Genomic DNA, 20260 nt, shown 5'->3' with positions numbered 1-20260 from the left:
GAATATATCAACCGACAGTGTTTGGCAGCTGTCACCCGGATAACGAAGTGCCGGATAACGAAGAGTTGAGTGTAGTAAATATTACTAAACAGTCAAATTCAATTTAAACAAATTTCCTACTTAAAGTATGAGTGAGTGTTCTGGTTAAGAGCAATAGCTGGGTACTCAAAGGACTTTATGAGCTCCAACAAAAATCCATATGGATGATGCTGTCTCATTCCCTCCCACCCACACAGACAAACAGCCTCGGTATCAGGCATTTCCCCATAAAATTTGCCGGGTTTGTTGGTATTATTCATACTGTCTCTCTCTTGCATTTCAACCGTCTCGCTTCCTCACATTGATTTAGCTTACAGTTAAAGTACACAAGGCACAGTGTGGATATTTTATATTGAATATGCGCGCTTCTCTCTTGATACTTTCCACGAGCATTAAAACTGGGGGGATATACAGTAATATTGAATATATTTCTCCAACAGTGCTTTCTGTCCACCCAATCGACTTTGCTAGCTTCAGTTGTGCTCTGTCATTTCCCGAGGAAACATTGTGCTGTGGAAAATCCCTTTCTTTGTCTGCCAAGAAAAACTTTTATGCTAGCCTCCACAATGGATGTCCATTGTTTGTTCAGTGAAAGAGAAAAACTATTGTTGAATTTAGCACTTATTTGTTATATCTGTTAACATCACCATTAGTGGCTCATATTAGCTTAATTGCCTGTGTTTCCAATAGTTTTTTTTTACCTTCTGTTCTTAGTGGCTAGAAGGTGTCAATTTTACTCATTGACCAACTGTGTGCTTTTCTTTTTTTTCCCACACACAAAACCACTCTTTGGCGTTTGAGCTAAAGAACCGGAATAACATTAACCAGTGTACAGAGAGGTGCAAAAGCTAGTCCTCAAGGTAGACACAAAAAGCTCAAAATCCGTGATATTGACCACAGGCGATCAAAATCATGTGATTATTGTTTTTTTTCCTTGTCTCAACAATCGTTCAAGAATCTCAGAAGTAAGTCTTTTGTCTGCGAGTCCAAGAGACATAAAACTTTTGTTGTTTTGACGATTATTGCCTGAGACGCCGGGTGTTTGAGGAGGCTAAAGAGAACTGAAAGTATAAAAAAGCTCCTGTCGAGACAAACATAGAATCATTACTCATTTTGTGTTCTTATGCTCAAGTTTCTCATACTCTCTGGTGGCAAAATCTTGGCGGAAAAATCGATATAAAGCACCTTCAACTAGACACCAGCAAAAATCTCACTCTCTTAAGCTCCTGCAGTGTGGAAAGTGTGTTAAAAATAAGTTTTTCTTCTTATTATTGTGATTTTGTGGTGAAAAAGAAGTGGCTGTCATGGTTATTTCTTCATTCGAGTGACAAACTAAATTTATTTCCCAAAAGCCAATTCGCACTTTCTGCTTCGACATTGAAATAAATAATTTTTTGTGTGGTCTGTTTGCTGCCTAAAACCACATAAATATTCTACAACCGAACAATATACAATTTTTTTTATTGGATATTATGATATAACGCTATCTTGGAGCTAATATTATCATTATTTAGCCATTATTCCCAGTGAATAATTCATCTACTGGTTGGGGTGTCTTCAGCGCTATCAATAATTGTAAGTGAATTTGATAATAAAATAATAAACAGGAATTTCAACCTCTCCAAAAATTCTTTTCCACCTCACCTGGCTTTTATTTATGTGGTTTTTCCCCGCAAACCTCATTCTATCTACGACATCCCAAAAATATCAACTAATCACCTTTCAAATTCCTCCCACTAATTCACCATTCGATTTTTTTTCCACCAAATTTTCCCAATGAAAAACATACCATTTTTTATTGGTGTCTCAAAGGACAGTGAAAAAAACATCATAACACTAATACAGATGGTAAACAAGAGACCAATCCACTGGCAACCTTACTCTCGAAAAACAATATCCGAGGAAAATTCGCGGAATGCTCAAAATTTCAAAATTGATTACATACGACAGAAGCGACAACATCGTGAATGATTTAGAAGATATCTCTATAAATTACGGTAAAACTAACCTAAATCGAGAATATGCAGTTTTATCTAATAAACCACAAAAAATAAATAAAAATAAATAATTATAAAAACCAAATTAGAATTAAGAAAAATGCGGTAGGGGAAGTGGTACAGGCTTCGGACATGCTCCTCTCGTTCCCGATTTGAGAACTCTCTCCGGTTGAGGTTTTTCCTTTACCGATTCCAAGGTATATCAGAGAAAACTTACCTAAAAAGCCGTTGGAAGTTCGAAAGTTTAAACCGACGAGTTACAGAAAAGTGTGTAAGGTCGTTAAATGGACATTTATCTTAATAAAATTCCAATTAAAACGTTCTGCCATCCTGAAATTCTACAAAACTACACAAAATTCACTTTTTGCAGCAAACGCTTGCACACTGTTGTTGGCATTGTTAACGCTTGAAATGCCAAGAACACAGGTGTGTAAGAACCGTTGAAACCGAATAAACGTCAAAATAAGTTTGTTCTGGTAGCGTTTTGACCATTGACGTACATGTTTTATTTGACGTTTATTCGGTTTCAACGGTTCTTGCACGCCTCTGGTCAAGAATATCGAAATTCGAAATTGCAGAACAATCAGCGCTAAAGCGGCGAGTACATGAACTTGCACTTTAGGCTTCCGGTAGATGTTCGAATAGGTTTGGCTTGGATTTGGAATGGCTTTGTCTCTTCGAAAGGTTATTACTGAACGGAGCCATTCTGGCTTCAATATACTTCATATTTTTCCCATATTCTTTTAATGAATCTGACTTACACAAAAAATGTGAAATTGTTTGTAAATGTTTGTGAATTCATATTGGGATCTTACTAAATGCTCGTAAATCGTATAATCCACAAAAAAGTTCGTAAATGTTCGAACTTTTCACAAAAATTGTTCGTAACATGATCACTTGACGAGCATTTTTTTGTTTTTTAGAAACATTTCTTTGTAGATGTTCGTAAACACTCAAAAAATGTTCGTGAAATTTTCTCATTTGTTCGTAATGTTTTGTCAAATAAACAAAAATGTACAACTAAGTGTTTGTAAAAAATGCTCGTGAAACGCTCAAAGTTGTGAAAAATAAAAAAAAACTTTTACGAATTTTCTTGTGGGTTCATTTACGATAATTTAGTAAGACCCCATCAGGAATTTACAAAAATTTACAAACAATTTGACAAAATATATTTTTCTGTGTATGGCAAAAAAATTTAAGAGCTCGTCTTAAGTCACACATTTCCTAAAAAATCAGGTCAGATTCGTTAACCCTTTAAGGATGATTGGAACACCGGTGTCCCATAAAGAAAATGATTTTTCCTGACTACCTAAAGTTATTTTTTTTTTATATTTATACGTAATTGTAAAGTAGAAGGTTGAATAAATCCAGGATATTTTTTACAAGTCTACAGCTATTTGCTATATAGTAAATTTTCAAGGTCAAAAATGACGAATTTAAAAATTCTCATAATGAAAATTAATTTTAATTATTTTTTATACTTCCACTTTTTTTTTAGCAGATCCGTTTTGGGAAAAGAAACTACAATACTCAGACATTATATTTTTCGTTAGAGTGAAAATTATCAGTCATTAGTATCGTCAGAAAAATTACTTAAATTTTTGGGCTATTTTTGTCCCTATCGTTCCTAGAGTCAAAAAATACATCAAATCAGACTTTTTTTTTGGATTTTCTAAGGATAAATGTAAGACATTTTACTGATCTTGCTTATCGGTTTCATATTTATTGCTGATTTTCGGTCCGCAAAAACTGTCTCGTTGTTAAAGGGTTAAAGGAATATGGGAAAATATAAAACGTTCGAAACCAGAGTAATGTGCGAAACTTGTAAGGCTTCCCCAAAATTCATTTCGATCAATAAAACCTGGGTAAAATTTTGGTTCTTAGGTATTTAAAATTTGTGAAAGCCCGTTCTTCAAAAAATATATTTATTTCACTTTCATGAGATTTCCAGTTAATATGAGCATGTAAACTTAATATGAGTATGCAGGTAAACAAAAAATCGTTGCATTTCAAACAATTTGATGCCCGAATTTTTCTCCAATTCGTCTAACATTTCGATCCAAGATGTCCGAATTTGGGAGAGTCTACTGTATTATGTCTTTGAATCTGTCTACGGCATAGAGGCTAAACGGTTAAAGATTTCGACTTCGGTCTTTGATAACGTCTTTTTAATTCACTTCTATTCAATCGAATTCTATACTGAATAAATTAATGCGAATTAAAAGAAGGTTACGGTAAACCTAAAATCGATATTATTAACCGTTTGATCTTTAAGATGATGACAGATAGGAAAACAAAAAAAGAACAGGTGTTATCCCAGGGAATTTCTCACAATTTTCTTAAATTTCAACCAAAATCGAGCAATTGTATTACAGTCTTCTCTTTCGAAGGTCGAGCAATCAAGAAGGAACTTGGCAAATGACGACAAATAATCCCCCGAAAAAAATATGATCTTACATGATTCAATGGTACAAATTTCACGCAATTTTTGCCTTCTAATCAAACAAACTCAGAGGCCAAGTTATCAATTTTATTTGTATTATATCCGGTTGTTGGGAGCTCCACGCAAAATTTTTTTTCCTAAGCTACACCCCAAAATCATCTTTCCAACCAGAACCTTCATGACCATGAAAATCCCCCTCAATTACGTTAATTCTACAAAAAAGCTCCCACGATCTTTTTTTTTCATCCCCCTTCTGCCCTTTTTCTAACAAACAACATGCGTCGGTGAAAAATGCCAACGCATGAAAAGAGCCTCATGCATCGACCAAGAGATGATACTTGTAACTAGGTCACTGAATTTCAACATTAATAGGCGACATAAATGGGAAAGAAAAAAAAAGTAGGAGAGATAAGAACATGAGATGAGCTTTCATGAGAGCTTTCAGTGAAGGGATGCATCAGTTCATTGAAACACAATTTGACTCATCAATTTACTGAAGTGTGGGAAATAGTGTGACACCCTTGGCTCCTGCATTTTGATATCGAGGTTAAAAGTCAATATTTCTGTGCACTAGCAATTAAATTGCAACGTAGAGTTCTCAACACGAACTCAAGCCCCTCGGCACTGGCGATTTGTAATTTGCGAAAAAGTGGACGGAAATAAAATATGTGATTGCTGTTGCTGGAAGAGCAAGGAAAGACGGCCAACATTACGTGATGTACATTTTAATATTTGCGTATTTTGAATAAGTAATTTTATTCTGCGGAAAAATCTATCAGAAAATTGTAGAAACTACCTTCACCGATTGGAAACGCTGGAAAATCCTTTTTTCTCCTGCGAAAAACTTTCAGATTACCATAAAAATATCAATGTCTACCGATTCACAACCCACTTGAATGGATTTATAAAGCACTTAAAATATTATTCAGAACATCGTAAAAGTATCACAATTTACTTTGACACAAAAATCAACTAAATTCTTGGTAGTAGATTCCAAGACCTTTCAAACAAACCTAAAATTATCCCAATCGGTTAGGAAATATGCATTGTAAAATCTTCTTAAGCTTTGACCTTGAAAAATAACCACTTGGAATATTTTAAGGTCATTTCAAAGAGTTTGAAGGCACTCGCCCTCTATCCCAGAAGTCATCTGTTCAATTTCCGTAATCAACTCAGAAAAATACTTTAAAGAACTTCAAGAACAAAATTTGAAATTATAAAAAGGAGAGATAAAACTCGAATTAAAATAAATCTGAATAATGATTAGTGAAAAGAATATCAAGTTTTACAACAAGCAGGCTAGTTACATTTAATTAAAACCCAGGTATTATTCTAAGGCATTGAATAAATGAGCAGTAAAAAGTTAAAATTGATCAGTAACAAAAAATTTGAAATACTGATATTATCGTCCAAATTTTGGCAAAGGGAAAATAAAGGGCTTTTCAGTTTATATGGAACTATTTTAAATGTTAAATAATATAAATTAGGCCCATTTTTGTAAAGATTTAATTTTTTACTGACCATAATTAGATATTTTACTGCTCATTTTTAATTTTTTACTGCCCATTTAGAATTTTTTACTGCTCGTTTGTTTTTTGCCTTATTCTAATATTCAGACAATTATGTATTTCTAAGTAATTCTGAAAATAATATACCTTATTCAATACTGTACTTCGTGAATAAACTGATTCTATTTACCCTGAACTATTTTGAGCATGAGGAACGAGAAAATCTGGGAAACATTGTTTTTACGATTTAAAAATAAAGAGAAATAAAACAAAATTAGCGAAAAAACATTCTTTATTCCTTTTAGTAGTCGACTATACCGTACCCTCTTATAGTTAATAATCTTTATCCTAATAAAATGTAGCTCATTATAAGCATAAATGGCTAAAATAATAGCAAAACGCATTAAAATATTCAAACTTGACAAGTAAAAAACAGTATAATATTCATTTTCATCAGTAAAAAATAAAATTTGCTAAATAAAAAATTAAAGATTAGCTGTAATAATAAAAATTGGCCAATAAAAAGTAAAATTTGGTTTATCAAAAGTTAAAAATTATCAGTAGAAATATTCCAATTAGTCAGTAAAAAATTAAAAAGCTCTCAGCAAAAAAATAAAAATAATCAGTTAAAATTTTCAAGTTATTTAATAAAAACAAAATTGAAAAAGTGATCAGCAAAAATTAAAAATAGGGCTGATTATGAAAGAATCACACCTAATGATCAGTACAGATATGCAGTAAAAATATTCAATTTAGTCAGTGAGAAAGTAAAATTTAATCAATTAAAATTAATAAATCGTTCAGCAAATTTTCCACTTCTGTTTCACTGATCTTTCTTGAAAACTAATAGTAGAGAAAGGTAAGCCGAAAGTGGATAATACTCTTACAGTAGGTGTCAAAAGTTTGTTGCCTCATGTGTGATCGGGAAACCGGGTGCAAAAAATGATGGAAAAAATTAATTTTTCGAATTTTTCTTTTTGCAAATGAATTTCCTGTAGTCCGTAGATCTTATTTATGTATTTCGAAAAAAATAATTAATTTTATACCATATAAAAAATTATTCTTTTCCAAAAGTGGATCATTTTTTATTCGTCAAAAGTTTGTTGCCTAAATTTGAAAAAGTAATTCAAAATGGTCAAAACATGCAACCAACTTAATGTAAACCAGTTACATTTAGAGTTTATGCCATTTGAGAGGCAAATGGTGCGTTTGTAGTTTGTACATTTCCAAACTTGCCAATGGAAAATATATGTATATAAAAGTATTGATAAATATCAAGAAATAATCTGTTTTTTTGATCATTTATAATTTAGGTTAAAAGTTGAAAATCACAAAAAGTTAAAATGGGAAATTGTCCAGATATATATCCGGCCAAGCTGTCGCTTCCTCCCTCAATCTGCTTATTCCTCACATTCCGACGCCACGAGATATTGGAAACTTTATTAATCCATTATTTAAAGATGTTTGTAAATCAATTTTATTGTATACACACAACATTTTCTGGCATATACGATCTGTGATTCAGGGTTTCTGCCGTTTACCTGATGAGATCGGTAGTGGTAAGTCGGCGGCAGACGCAACTAAGCAAGATTTGAGGAGAAATATATAATTGAATTGAATTGAATTGAAAAAATATACTGCCGGAATGAATCTTCGTCGTCAATTGTTTAATTTTATAGAAAATTGTCAAAATATATGGCGATAAAGTACAACCACATCTAAAAAACGTTACTGGCAGACCTAGGCTTTTGACTCAGGGGGTCGATAACTACATTATAAATATCTCTGATAGTGACTATTTGATGTCTGCTCAAAAAATTCACAGTCATTTGGTCGCTGAAGAGACACAGGTCCCTACAATTACAAAAACAAGCCCATATTAAATGAAAATGATAAGAATGTTTGGGTGGCTCGCAATATTCCATTTGTTAGCTAGTCTAATCTGGATAAAAGGTTGTAGTTTTACTTGTTTTACATGTTTTAAGTAAATATATAACCTTTTTTCAGATTGGTCTTGTTTACCAATGGAATAATGCGAGCCACCCAAACATTCTTACCATTTCCATTTAATATGGGCTTGTTTTTGTAACAGTAGGGACCTGTATCCCTTCAGCAACCAACTGTCTTTCAATTTATGAAGCATACATCATTGGGTCACTACCAGAGATACTTACGTGATATGTGGAGGTGAATTTGACTCTTATTTTGGACAACTTGGTTGTATATTTGGACAGATAATTCGCCTCAATAGGATGCCCGTTTCTCTCTATTTCAAGAACCTATCTTACCAAGTGCTCTTCCTGTTTATGTAAGGGAACCGCAGAATGTCACAAGAAGCCCAGAAATTTGATATATCATTCATTCAAGTGAGTTGACTTTGGTAATCCAAGTACGCGCGGATTCGCTCATTCCCTGGCCTTTCCAGGAGCCTTTCAAGGATTTTCTCACTACATCTCGTTCGTAGAGATGGTGCTCCTTTGTTTCTCCAGGCATTTATATAACCTTGTCATCACAAAAGCTAAAACTTCACGGAATTTCCAGAGAAAAACACCTGTCCAAAATAAGGACTATCCTTTCACTGGTGAACCTCGTAGAAAATTGCCCATTTTTCACGCGAAAAATGTAGTTTACAAGGCAAATGTCAAGTCAAATGTACAAATCACCATTAATGTGAATCAACACAATATTCAATGAATATTTATTAATATCACTGAAAAACAGCGAGGAAAGATTGTTAGTAATTCACCACAGCTAAATACGACTGAAGTACACACGAATTTCTGTCATATGTCCCGTAAGCAATTGCTCACACTGAATTTCCAACTAAGCAATTTTAACTCAAATCATATTCAAAATTTAACGAATTTCGTGTTAAATCTTCCAAAAAGAACAAATATTTAGATATAATTCATTATTCATCAAGTATTGGAATAAAAATCTATAATTTTAATTAATTTACTTTTGGTGTCCAATTTTACCCTCAAAGTGTCCAAATTTAAAAACTGTCCAAAATTATGAGCCTTTCCCCTATTTGTGTTCTACATCATATTGTCCAACTTTCAACGCGTTTTTCTCGAAACTACGTTTTAAACCGCGATAAATTTTTAAATTTGTTAAAGATAAATAAACCGAAATCCAAAAAAGTGTTATTTTTCATTAAGGTTCTGCTAAAGTTGCAAATATCAATATTTAATCGTGTATATTTCTAGAAAATCTATCTAAAAAAAACACGAAAAACCATTGGTTTTGGGCATTTAACCTGATATAACACCTTAAAATAAAGTTCTGAACTTCTAAATTCGAAAGAGCGCGAGCGGTACGAAGTAACATTTGTATTTAAATCAGATTAGAAAATTCTTGTTTTTAAGAAGAATTATTTAACTTAACGCTTGAGTAGTATTTTTTAACTTTAACAGAAATGGACATTAGTAATGTGGTGTACATTTTTTGAAAACCAATCCCTCCCTTGGCGAGATAAACGATTCTTTTGGAACAATTTGCTTCTCGACAGCAACGGATATCGAAGAAATGCTATTCACTGAATGCTCATTCGGAGCTCTTTCAGGGACACTTCTATGGATTCCCATTTTAATTTATTGACCATCTGAACTAGAAATCAAGGAAATGCCCTTGATTTCCATCACTGGTTTTCATAGCAATTTTCCACATGCCATCCCCCTTCCCTATCTCTTTAACTCTGTGGAACAGAAAGATTTCCAATGACTTTAGTCACTTTAGTGCAGCGGACACACAAAATTGAGTTGTTATACTTTTACTATTGAGCTATGAGAAAATGGTCCACGTCTTCCCAACACAATTTCGCTAACAGAAGTAACAATTAGAGATTGAGTGATAATAAAAGTGTGTCAACAGTTTTATGAGGTTTCTTTCCTATGCGCTGCTTTTTTTTTAAGCGGGGGAGGACACGTTAAGAGACAGATAAAGAAAAAAAGCGTTGCGATATCTTGTATATTTGACACAGAGTGCGAGATATGAAAAAGAAGTAGTTGAGGCATTTGAGCAAAAGACTACAGCATCCAGTCTTTCTTAGAAATCGTAAGACATCAGTTGTGCTCTGTCCATCAGCTGGCGACTAAAGTCTCAGCCCATTGGATCAGGCCATCAAGCCACGCGACATTCGACTGATCGCTGCTTGATTCGTCAACTTATTTAGCATTTATCAACTCTTTTCCCGTTGCAAGTTTTCAAATTTCATTAGAGTATTCCTAATTGTTTCTTTATACAAAATTCTTTGTATTTTTTTTTCTTGGTGATAAAAGTTAAACATTTCGTGAAATTATACCATTGAACTTCATGCTTCCAGTTGATGATCATTTGCAATCCAGAATGAGTGGCAAATTGCAAAAGTACGTTTTGAGTATACTATTTGTGATGTAAATAATCACTGTGCTTGTGTTGAAGTTACTTAAAATAATCACAACTCTAAATATTGTGTGTTTATTTGTGTCAATAGCCTTGGTTTTCTGTATTCTTAAGTCACTTTCCTTTACCATTTTCTTGTGAGAAATGCCTGATTTTTCTCTCTTGTTCCTCATCTACAATTTTCCTGTCTCGCCCTGATACTTCCTCTTGAGACATGTTGAGAAAATTTAATATTGTCTCCCCAACCACAAAACCAATCTCTATAATCCATTTAGAGAAAATGAAAGACAAATTTGCGTATACAGAAATTTTATCTGAGGCTGTATTATCTAAATCGGATGAAATATTTCAAGACAAAACACTTTTTTCTTTGCAAAAGAAACTTAGGGGAAACTGGGGCACCACCAAACACTAATTTTTGTTTCTAAACTACTTGGACTATCTCGACCATTCCTTCAATGAACAAGCATCCCTATAGTGCCTATAAATTCCTATTGGTCTTACACTGAGAGAAATCCGAAAAAGTCAAAATAACATTCCGAAAATGTTTATTTTACCCTGCACTTTTGATCCGGAAACAGTGTAAATATTACCCTTTTTAAGTGTATTATGGGTTAAAGTTACCCTTCTTTCATGTTGATTTTACCCTTAAAAGGTGTAAAATTAACATTAAAAAATGTTGATATATTTTTACACCCAAAAAGTGTTAAAGTTATGACGAAAAAAAGTTAATCGCAGCCTCTTTTTTTCTCAATGTATCCTCTGATATCCAATATCCGATTAAAAAATCGCAGTGTTTGGTGGTAGCCCATGTTTGGTGGTGCCCCAGTTTCCCTATTACTAAATTATTAAGCTAAAGTTTATATAATTTTAAAATTAATATAAAGAAAATTTAAATGAAATCTCACTTGTAAAGTCTTACATATCACTTAAAATTATCAATGATTTCTCGTTTTTTTTTTTAAATATCCCTTTGTTATGCTACATAGAAACAATGTAGCAACATTAAAAAGCCTATAAGGCAGTCTGCATGAGCAATATTAAACGAGATAGATATAATTTATTAATTAGTTTATATTGATAATAAATTTGTAATTTTTTAGTGCCTTCTAAAAAATTTATTTATTTTTCAATTAAATTAAAAAATAACAAACAAAAAACAAATAAAACTTCTGTACTATTTTTGAAAAAAAAGATACCATATAAAACTTACGCTTGGTATATTTTAAATCCATGTTAAAATATACAAACGCGTAAAGTTGGAATATACAAAATATTGTTTTACCTACAAAATCTGTATTCTAACATTCTACTAAAAACAAATAAATTTCTCACATCAAATGCTTAAAGTGCTTGTGCTTGCACAACTTTTCGACTTAGAAATTCAAATATGTTTTTGATCAGATGCGTAAATTTTATATTTACTCATACGGATAGATAGATAGATTTATTCCCAATCCCTACACTAAGAGAAATCCGAAAAAGTTAAAATAATATTCCGGAAATGTTTATTTTACGCTGCAGTATTGATCTGAAATCGGTGTAAATATTATGCTTTTTAGGTGTATTAGGGGTTAAAGTTACCCTTTTCATGTTAATTTTACCTTTAAAAAGGTGTAAAATTAACATTAAAAAATGTTGATATATTTTTACACCTAAAAAATGTTAAAATTATGAGGAAAAAACTTAAATGCACTCCCGATTTTTTCTCAGTGTAGTATACCCAGGTTGCGACTGCCGTTGACTTACCATTACCACTCCCCCTGGGAAACGACTGAAAGCATTGCCGCTCTGAATGTGTTTCCCTATCCATAGTCAGAGCGGCAATGCTGAAAGCTTTGTTCATAGGCCGTATGTCTTACTCATACAATCGAAAAATGTTTAACCACAATTATTGCTGCACTGAGTGAGAGAAATCCGAAAAAGTTAAAATAACATTCCGGAAATGTTAATGTTACCCTGTAGTATTGATCCGAAAACGGTGTAAATATTACCCTTTTTAGGTGTATTATGGGTTAAAGTTACTCTTTTTTCATGTTGATTTTACACTTAAAAGGTGTAAAATTAACATTAAAAAATGTTAATATATTTTTACATCCAAAAAGTGTTAAAGTTATGACGAAAAGTAGTTATTTGCGGCCTCTCTTTTTTCTCAGTGTGCATAAAATTATAAGCATGGACTTATCATTTGGCACGACAATAATTAAGGAACAACTTTTATTATAGTGCTGCCACACCTTTCAATTGACTGAAATGCAATCGATTAAAATTTTACCTCCCACCTTTCCAACTTGAAATCAGATTCAATTGCCTCTTGCTGTCAAATTAAAATTGCAATTATTGTTCCGGCACACCTTTTAGATCAGGAAAATTTCATAGAATCAACATTCACATCCATTTCTCTCTCGAAAGTTCTGCATATCTGTCCCAGTTATTCTCATTCTTCTTCTTCTTCTTTTGAACATCACACTAAATTCACTTTAGTTCAATCGAATTTGGAGTGCGAAAATGAGACAGCTATATGAAAAATCTTTGAGAAAGAAAGGGATGCGAATTTCGACTTCATGAAATTTTCCTGGTCTGAAAGGTGTGGCGGAACCATTAAAAATTAAATTTCAATTTCAATTTTCATTTGACAGAGTGACACAATTAAATCCGGATTTTTCTTGAAAAGAGTAAATAAGTAAAATTTCAGTCAAAGGAAAATTGAAATTGAAAATGAGATTGAAATTTCAATTTCCATTCAATATTCACGAAAGAGACAATTATATCTAATTTCCAGTTTGACAGAGTCAGAAGTATTTCGAACGACTAAATTTCACTTAATTGAAAAGATGTACCAATACCACAAAAATCTAAATTAAATTTGGATTTCGGCCATCTTCATTCTCATAGTTCCTTGTCATTCCGAAATTTTTCATTTTTCTTGCATTGTATAATCTCTAGAGTATGCAAAAACTGAAAATTCATGATAATTTGAGGAGCAAAACAGTCGACGAAATTGCAATCTGCCCAAAATTTGGTACACATACCCTAATTGTTTTTTACTTAGAAATTTTCTTAGGATTACATAACTGATCAAATAAAAGTAACTGATTGTTCGCTAAGTTTATTTGATTTAGGTTTTCCACATTTAAACTTTAACTGCTTAGGGGAAAGTACTCTCCCTTCGAACGTTCATGCCTTCGAATAATGTGAATTTCTTTTACTTTTCCTAAGAGATTGACTCATGACTGTCACATACACAGAGAAAAATTACCCTCTAAATTCAAGAAAAAAATACTCTAACTAAGGGTTCGATTTTGCTCCAAGCAATTTTTTTCTTAAATTTCGCTTAAATTAAGAAAAAATTTCTATAAGAGCATTTTCTTAAATTTTAGAGTACGATGGTTTTGAAATTCAGTAGCTTTGAATTTAGACTTTTTTACTCTTAAATTTAGAGAAAAATAGTTTTGAATTTGTAGCAAAAATGGTTTTGATTTTAGAGTATTGTGGTTTTGATTTTAGAGCATTGTGGTTTTGATTTTAGAGCATTGTGGTTTTGATTTTAGAAACTTATGGGTTTGATTTTAGAGTATCATGGTTTTGATTTTAGAAACATATGGTTTTGATTTTAGAGTATTGTGGTTTTGATTTTAGAAACTTATGGTTTTGATTTTAGAAACTTATGGTTTTGATTTTAGAAACTTATGGGTTTGATTTTAGAAACTTATGGGTTTGATTTTAGAAACTTATGGTTTTGATTTTAGAGTATTGTGGTTTTGATTTTAGAAACTTATGGTTTTGATTTTAGAGTACCATGGTTTTGATTTTAGAGTATTGTGGTTTTGATTTTAGAGTATCATGGTTTTGATTTTAGAGAATTGTGGTTTTGATTTTAGAAACTTATGGTTTTGATTTTAGAAACTTATGGGTTTGATTTTAGAAACTTATGGTTTTGATTTTAGAAACTTATGGGTTTGATTTTAGAAACTTATGGGTTTGATTTTAGAAACTTATGGGTTTGATTTTAGAAACTTATGGGTTTGATTTTAGAAACTTATGGTTTTGATTTTAGAGTATTGTGGTTTTGATTTTAGAGTATCATGGTTTTGATTTTAGAGTACCATGGTTTTGATTTTAGAGTACCATGGTTTTGATTTTAGAGTACCATGGTTTTGATTTTAGAGTACCATGGTTTTGATTTTAGGGTACCATGGTTTTGATTTTAGAGTACCATGGTTTTGATTTTAGAGTACCATGGTTTTGATTTTAGGGTACCATGGTTTTGATTTTAGAGTACCATGGTTTTGATTTTAGAGTACCATGGTTTTGATTTTAGAGTACCATGGTTTTGATTTTGGAGTGTTTGCTGTATTGATTGTCGAGTATTGCTGGTTCTGAAAGTAGAGTATTCTGAGGTTTTGAATCAAGGCAATTTGAGGGTTTTTTTGTGAATGTTATATATTTCATTCTTTACCTTTTTCCACGTGATGCATATGATGCGCGCGTATTCACTTCCATGAAACTCTCATATGCATCTTTCATTTCAATTTTCTATATGAACTTTGCCAATCGGAATTTACCTCCACTGAAGTATGTTGCTTAATCTGAAATATTTAAGAGTATAATGGTTTTGATTTTAGAGTATCAAGGCTTAGAACCTCTCATAGTCTGTCTTATTTCGATATTTTTATATAAACTTTTCCAATCGGAATTCATCTCCACTGAAGTATGTTGCTTAATCTGAAATATTTAAGACTAATATGGTTTTGATTTTAGAATATTATTGTCTTGCTTTTAGAGTACTTTGGTTTTGATGTTGGTCTATTGTGGTTTTGAATTCTTTTAGAATATTGGGGATTTGATTTTAGACTATTCTGGTGATGATTCTACAGCATTGTGGTTTTGATTTTAGAGCATTGTGGTTTTGATTTTAGAAACTTATGGTTTTGATTTTAGAGTATTATAGTTTTGATTTTAGAGCATTGTGGTTTTGATTTTAGAGTATTGTGGTTTTGATTTTAGAAACTTATGGTTTTGATTTTAGAGTATTATGGTTTTGATTTTACAGTATCATGGTTTTTATTTTAGAAACTCATGGTTTTGATTTTAGAGTATTATGGTTTTGACTTTAGAGTATCGTGGTTTTGATTTTAGAAACTTATGGTTTTGATTTTAGAAACTCATGGTTTTGATTTTAGAGTATCATGGTTTTGATTTTAGAGTATCATGGTTTTGATTTTAGAGTATTATGGTTTTGATTTTAGAAACTTATGGTTTTGATTTTAGAGTATCATGGTTTTGATTTTAGAAACTCATGGTTTTGATTTTAGAGTATTATGGTTTTGATTTTAGAGTATCATGGTTTTGATTTTAGAGTATTGTGGTTTTGATTTTAGAGTATTGTGGTTTTGATTTTAGAGTATTGTGGTTTTGATTTTAGAGTATTGTGGTTTTGATTTTAGAGTATCATGGTTTTGATTTTAGAGTATTGTGGTTTTGATTTTAGAGTATCATGGTTTTGATTTTAGAGTATCATGGTTTTGATTTTAGAGTATCATGGTTTTGATTTAAGAGTATCGTAGTTTTGATTTTAGAAACTTATGGTTTTGATTTTAGAGTATCATGGTTTTGATTTTAGAGTATCATGGTTTTGATTTTAGAGTATTATGGTTTTGATTTTAGAGTATCATGGTTTTGATTTTAGAGTATCATGGTTTTGATTTTAGAGTATTATGGTTTTGATTTTAGAGTATCGTGGTTTTGATTTTAGAGTATCGTGGTTTTGATTTTAGAGCATTGTGGTTTTAATTTTAGAGTATCATGGTTTTGATTTTAGAAACTTATGGTTTTGATTTTAGAAACTTATGGTTTTGATTTTAGAAACTTATGGGTTTGAATTTAGAAACTTATGGGTTTGATTCTAGAAACTTATGGTTTTGATTTTAGAGTATCATGGTTTTGATTTTAGAGTATCATGGTTTTGATTTTAGAGTATTATGGTTTTGATTTTAGAGTATCATGGTTTTGATTTTAGAGTATCGTGGTTTTGATTTTAGAGCATTGTGGTTTTGGTTTTAGAGTATCGTGGTTTTGATTTTAGAGCATTGTGGTTTTGATTTTAGAGTATCGTGGTTTTGATTTTAGAGCATTGTGGTTTTGATTTTAGGGTATCAGGGTTTTGATTTTAGAAACTTATGGGTTTGATTTTAGAAAATTATGGTTTTGATTTTAGAGTATTATGGTTTTGATTTTAGAGTATCGTGGTTTTGATTTTAGAGTATTATGGTTTTGATTTTAGAGTATCGTGGTTTTGATTTTAGAGCATTGTGGTTTTGATTTTAGAGTATCGTGGTTTTGATTTTAGAGCATTGTGGTTTTGATTTTAGAGTATCATGGTTTTGATTTTAGAAACTCATGGGTTTGATTTTAGAGTATTATGGTTTTGATTTTAGAGTATTATGGTTTTGATTTTAGAGTATCGTGGTTTTGATTTTAGAGTATCATGGTTTTGATTTTAGAGTATAGTGGTTTTGATTTTAGAGTATCGTGGTTTTGATTTTAGAGTATTATGGTTTTGATTTTAGAGTATCATGGTTTTGATTTTAGAGTATTGTGGTCTTGATTTTAGAGTATCATGGTTTTGATTTTAGAGTATTGTGGTTTTGATTTTAGAAACTTATGGTTTTGATTTTAGAAACTTATGGTTTTGATTTTAGAGTATGATGGTTTCGATTATAGAGTATCAAGGTTTTGATTTTAGAAACTTATGGTTTTGATTTTAGAGTATTATGGTTTTTCTAAAATCAAAACCCTGATACCCTAAAATCAAAACCGTAATACTCTAAAATCAAAACCATAAGTTTCCAAAATCAAACCCATAAGTTTCTAAAATCAAAACCACGATACTCTAAAATCAAAACCATAATACTCTAAAATCAAAACCATGAGACTCTAAAATCAAAACCCTGATACTCTAAGATCAAAACCATAATACTCTAAAATCAAAACCATGATACTTTAAAATCAAAACCATGAGACTCTAAAATCAAAACCATGAGACTCTAAAATCAAAACACTGATACTCTAAAATCAAAACCCTGATACTCTAAAATCAAAACCATGAGTTTCTAAAATCAAACCCATAAACTTCTATAATCAAACCCATAAGTTTCTAAAGGCAAAACAATAAGTTTAAAAAAAAAAAACCACGATACTCTAAAATCAAAACCATAATACTCTAAAATCAAAACCATGAGACTCTAAAATCAAAACCCTGATACTCTAAAATCAAAACCATAATACTCTAAAATCAAAACCATGATACTTTAAAATCAAAACCATGAGACTCTAAAATCAAAACCATGAGACTCTAAAATCAAAACACTGATACTCTAAAATCAAAACCCTGATACTCTAAAATCAAAACCATAAGTTTCTAAAATCAAACCCATAAGTTTCTAAAATCAAACCCATAAGTTTGTAAAATCAAACCCATAAGTTTCTAAAATCAAACCCATAAGTTTCTAAAATCAAAACCATTAGTTTCTAAAATCAAAACCACAATGCTCTAAAATCAAAACTATAATACTCTAAAATCAAAACCACGATACTCTAAAATCAAAACCATGAGACTCTAAAATCAAAACCATGATACTCTAAAATCAAAACCATAAGTTTCTAAAATCAAAACCATAAGTTTCTAAAATCAAACCCATAAGTTTCTAAAGTCAAAACCATAATTTTCTAAAATCAAAACCACAATGCTCTAAAATCAAAACCCTGATACTCTAAGATCAAAACCATGATACTCTAAAATCAAAACCCTAATACTCTAAAATCAAAACCATGAGACTCTAAAATCAAAACCATGAGACTCTAAAATCAAAACCATAAGTTTCTAAAATCAAACCCATAAGTTTCTAAAATCAAAACCACAAGTTTCTAAAATCAAAACCACAATGCTCTAAAATCAAAACCACGATACTCTAAAATCAAAACCATGAGACTCTAAAATCAAAACCCTGATACTCTAAAATCAAAACCATGAGTTTCTAAAATCAAAACCATAAGTTTCTAAAATCAAACCCATAAGTTTCTAAAATCAAAACCACAAGTTTCTAAAATCAAAACCACAATGCTCTAAAATCAAAACCACGATACTCTAAAATCAAAACCATGAGACTCTAAAATCAAAACCGTAATACTCTAAAATCAAACTCATGTTTCTAAAATCAAACCCATAAGTTTCTAAAATCAAACCCATAAGTTTCTAAAATCAAAACCATAAGTTTCTAAAATCAAACCCATAAGTTTCTAAAATCAAACCCATAAGTTTCTAAAAACAAAACCATAAGTTTCTAAAATCAAAACCACAATGCTCTAAAATCAAAACCACGATACTCTAAAATCAAAACCATGAGACTCTAAAATCAAAACCCTGATACTCTAAAATCAAAACCATGAGTTTCTAAAATCAAAACCATAAGTTTCAAAAATCAAAACCATAAGTTTCTAAAATCAAAACCATGGTACTCTAAAATCAAAACCATGATACTCTAAAATCAAAACCACAATACTCTAAAATCGAAACCACGATACTCTAAAATCAAAACCACGATACTCTAAAATCAAACCCATAAGTTTCTAAAATCAAAACCACAATACTCTAAAATCAAGACCATAATAGTATAATAGAATTCAAAACCACTATACTCTTATTTCGAAACGATGATTTCGCTAAGATCAAAACCAAAATAGTCTTAACTCGAAACCTCTATACTCTAAAATCAAAACCATGACCTTCTAACTTTAAAACTTCTGTATGCTCTATCAGTGTTCAAAACTACGATTCTCTAAAATCAAACCCACTGTTCTCCTATTATTAAGGACAATTTATTCTATTTTTTAAACTATCATACTCTTTTAGAGAAATTCAAGCGCAAAATATCTCAATTATAGGGGAAAATAGTTTGAAATTCTTGTACTCTTGATTCAAAACCACGTTTCTTAATTTTTTCTAACTCAAAATTTTTCTCTGTGTAATTATTATCAATAATTGATAATAAGCTAATTAATATTTAATAGAAATGTGTAAGTGTCTTAGGAAAACTAAAAGAAAATTCATATTGTTCGAAGGCATGAACATTCGAAGGGAGATTACTTTCCCCTACATTCCTCAACTTTATTCACTTACCTTGATATGATATCATACAATTGAACATTAAACAACTCGCAAACTAAAACTCGCACATTTTACACACGAGGATACGAGAAAGTAAAGTTCGAAATGATAAAGAAGTTATGAGTAGTTTGACAAAAGCTCACAAAATTCACATGGGAATATTTTCCCATGTGAATTTTTCCATGAAACTGCTAAATAAGGGCCTTATGCTGAAAGAGAACATTGATCTCCATGCTCTCATCATCAAAATTCAATTTATTTCACGGTCAACCGAACACAAGGGATGTTTATTCAAAATTCGCGACAGTTTTTAAGGACTTTTTTGTCCTCTTCTGCTTCACAGCTCATCTTCATTCCGTCAGGCCTATACAAAGCCAGGCAAACATAGAGACGATTTGTAATAAATTTGCGTCACAAATCGCGCCGTTTCACTGTTTATATGAATTGCTAAATGACGGAGAATCATTAAAAATCACCACTGAGTTCTACATTCACGTATAGTTGACTTTTATTGTGTTTTGACGATTTGTATAGTCTTTTCTTTCTGAAAGGCAGATGCCTCCAAAGCCCCACAACGGACTCCACACAAGAAAAAAAAACTCCGTGTATATTCAAAAATAAACATCTAATACCGGTATGTAACTTTTAAAAAAAAATCCCCCAAGAACTTTTATCCATCTCATCAAGATATTTTTTTTTAGTGCTATAGCAACAAATTAAGATT

General features: G+C 31.4%; 1 protein-coding gene across 11 annotated transcripts in view; it reads left to right on the top strand.

The window, feature by feature from the left end:
* Positions 1 to 472: 472 nt before the first annotated feature.
* LOC129806615 (sodium bicarbonate cotransporter 3) overlaps positions 473 to 20260 on the top strand; it is a 53229-nt gene continuing 33441 nt past the window's right edge. For 5 of the 11 annotated variants that reach the window (XM_055855332.1, XM_055855331.1, XM_055855329.1 and 2 more), the window contains exon 1: positions 473 to 1614. The gene's annotated coding sequence lies outside the window, so the exon portion shown is untranslated. The remainder of the gene's footprint in view (positions 1615 to 20260) is intronic. The other 6 variants (XM_055855330.1, XM_055855328.1, XM_055855334.1 and 3 more) reach the window with 4 other exon arrangements.

Source organism: Phlebotomus papatasi, chromosome 3, assembly GCF_024763615.1.
Source record: "Phlebotomus papatasi isolate M1 chromosome 3, Ppap_2.1, whole genome shotgun sequence".
Classification (NCBI taxonomy): Eukaryota; Metazoa; Arthropoda; class Insecta; order Diptera; family Psychodidae; genus Phlebotomus; species Phlebotomus papatasi.
The sequence above is the reverse complement of the archived record's forward strand: the minus strand, read 5'-3'. Positions and strand labels throughout refer to the sequence as shown.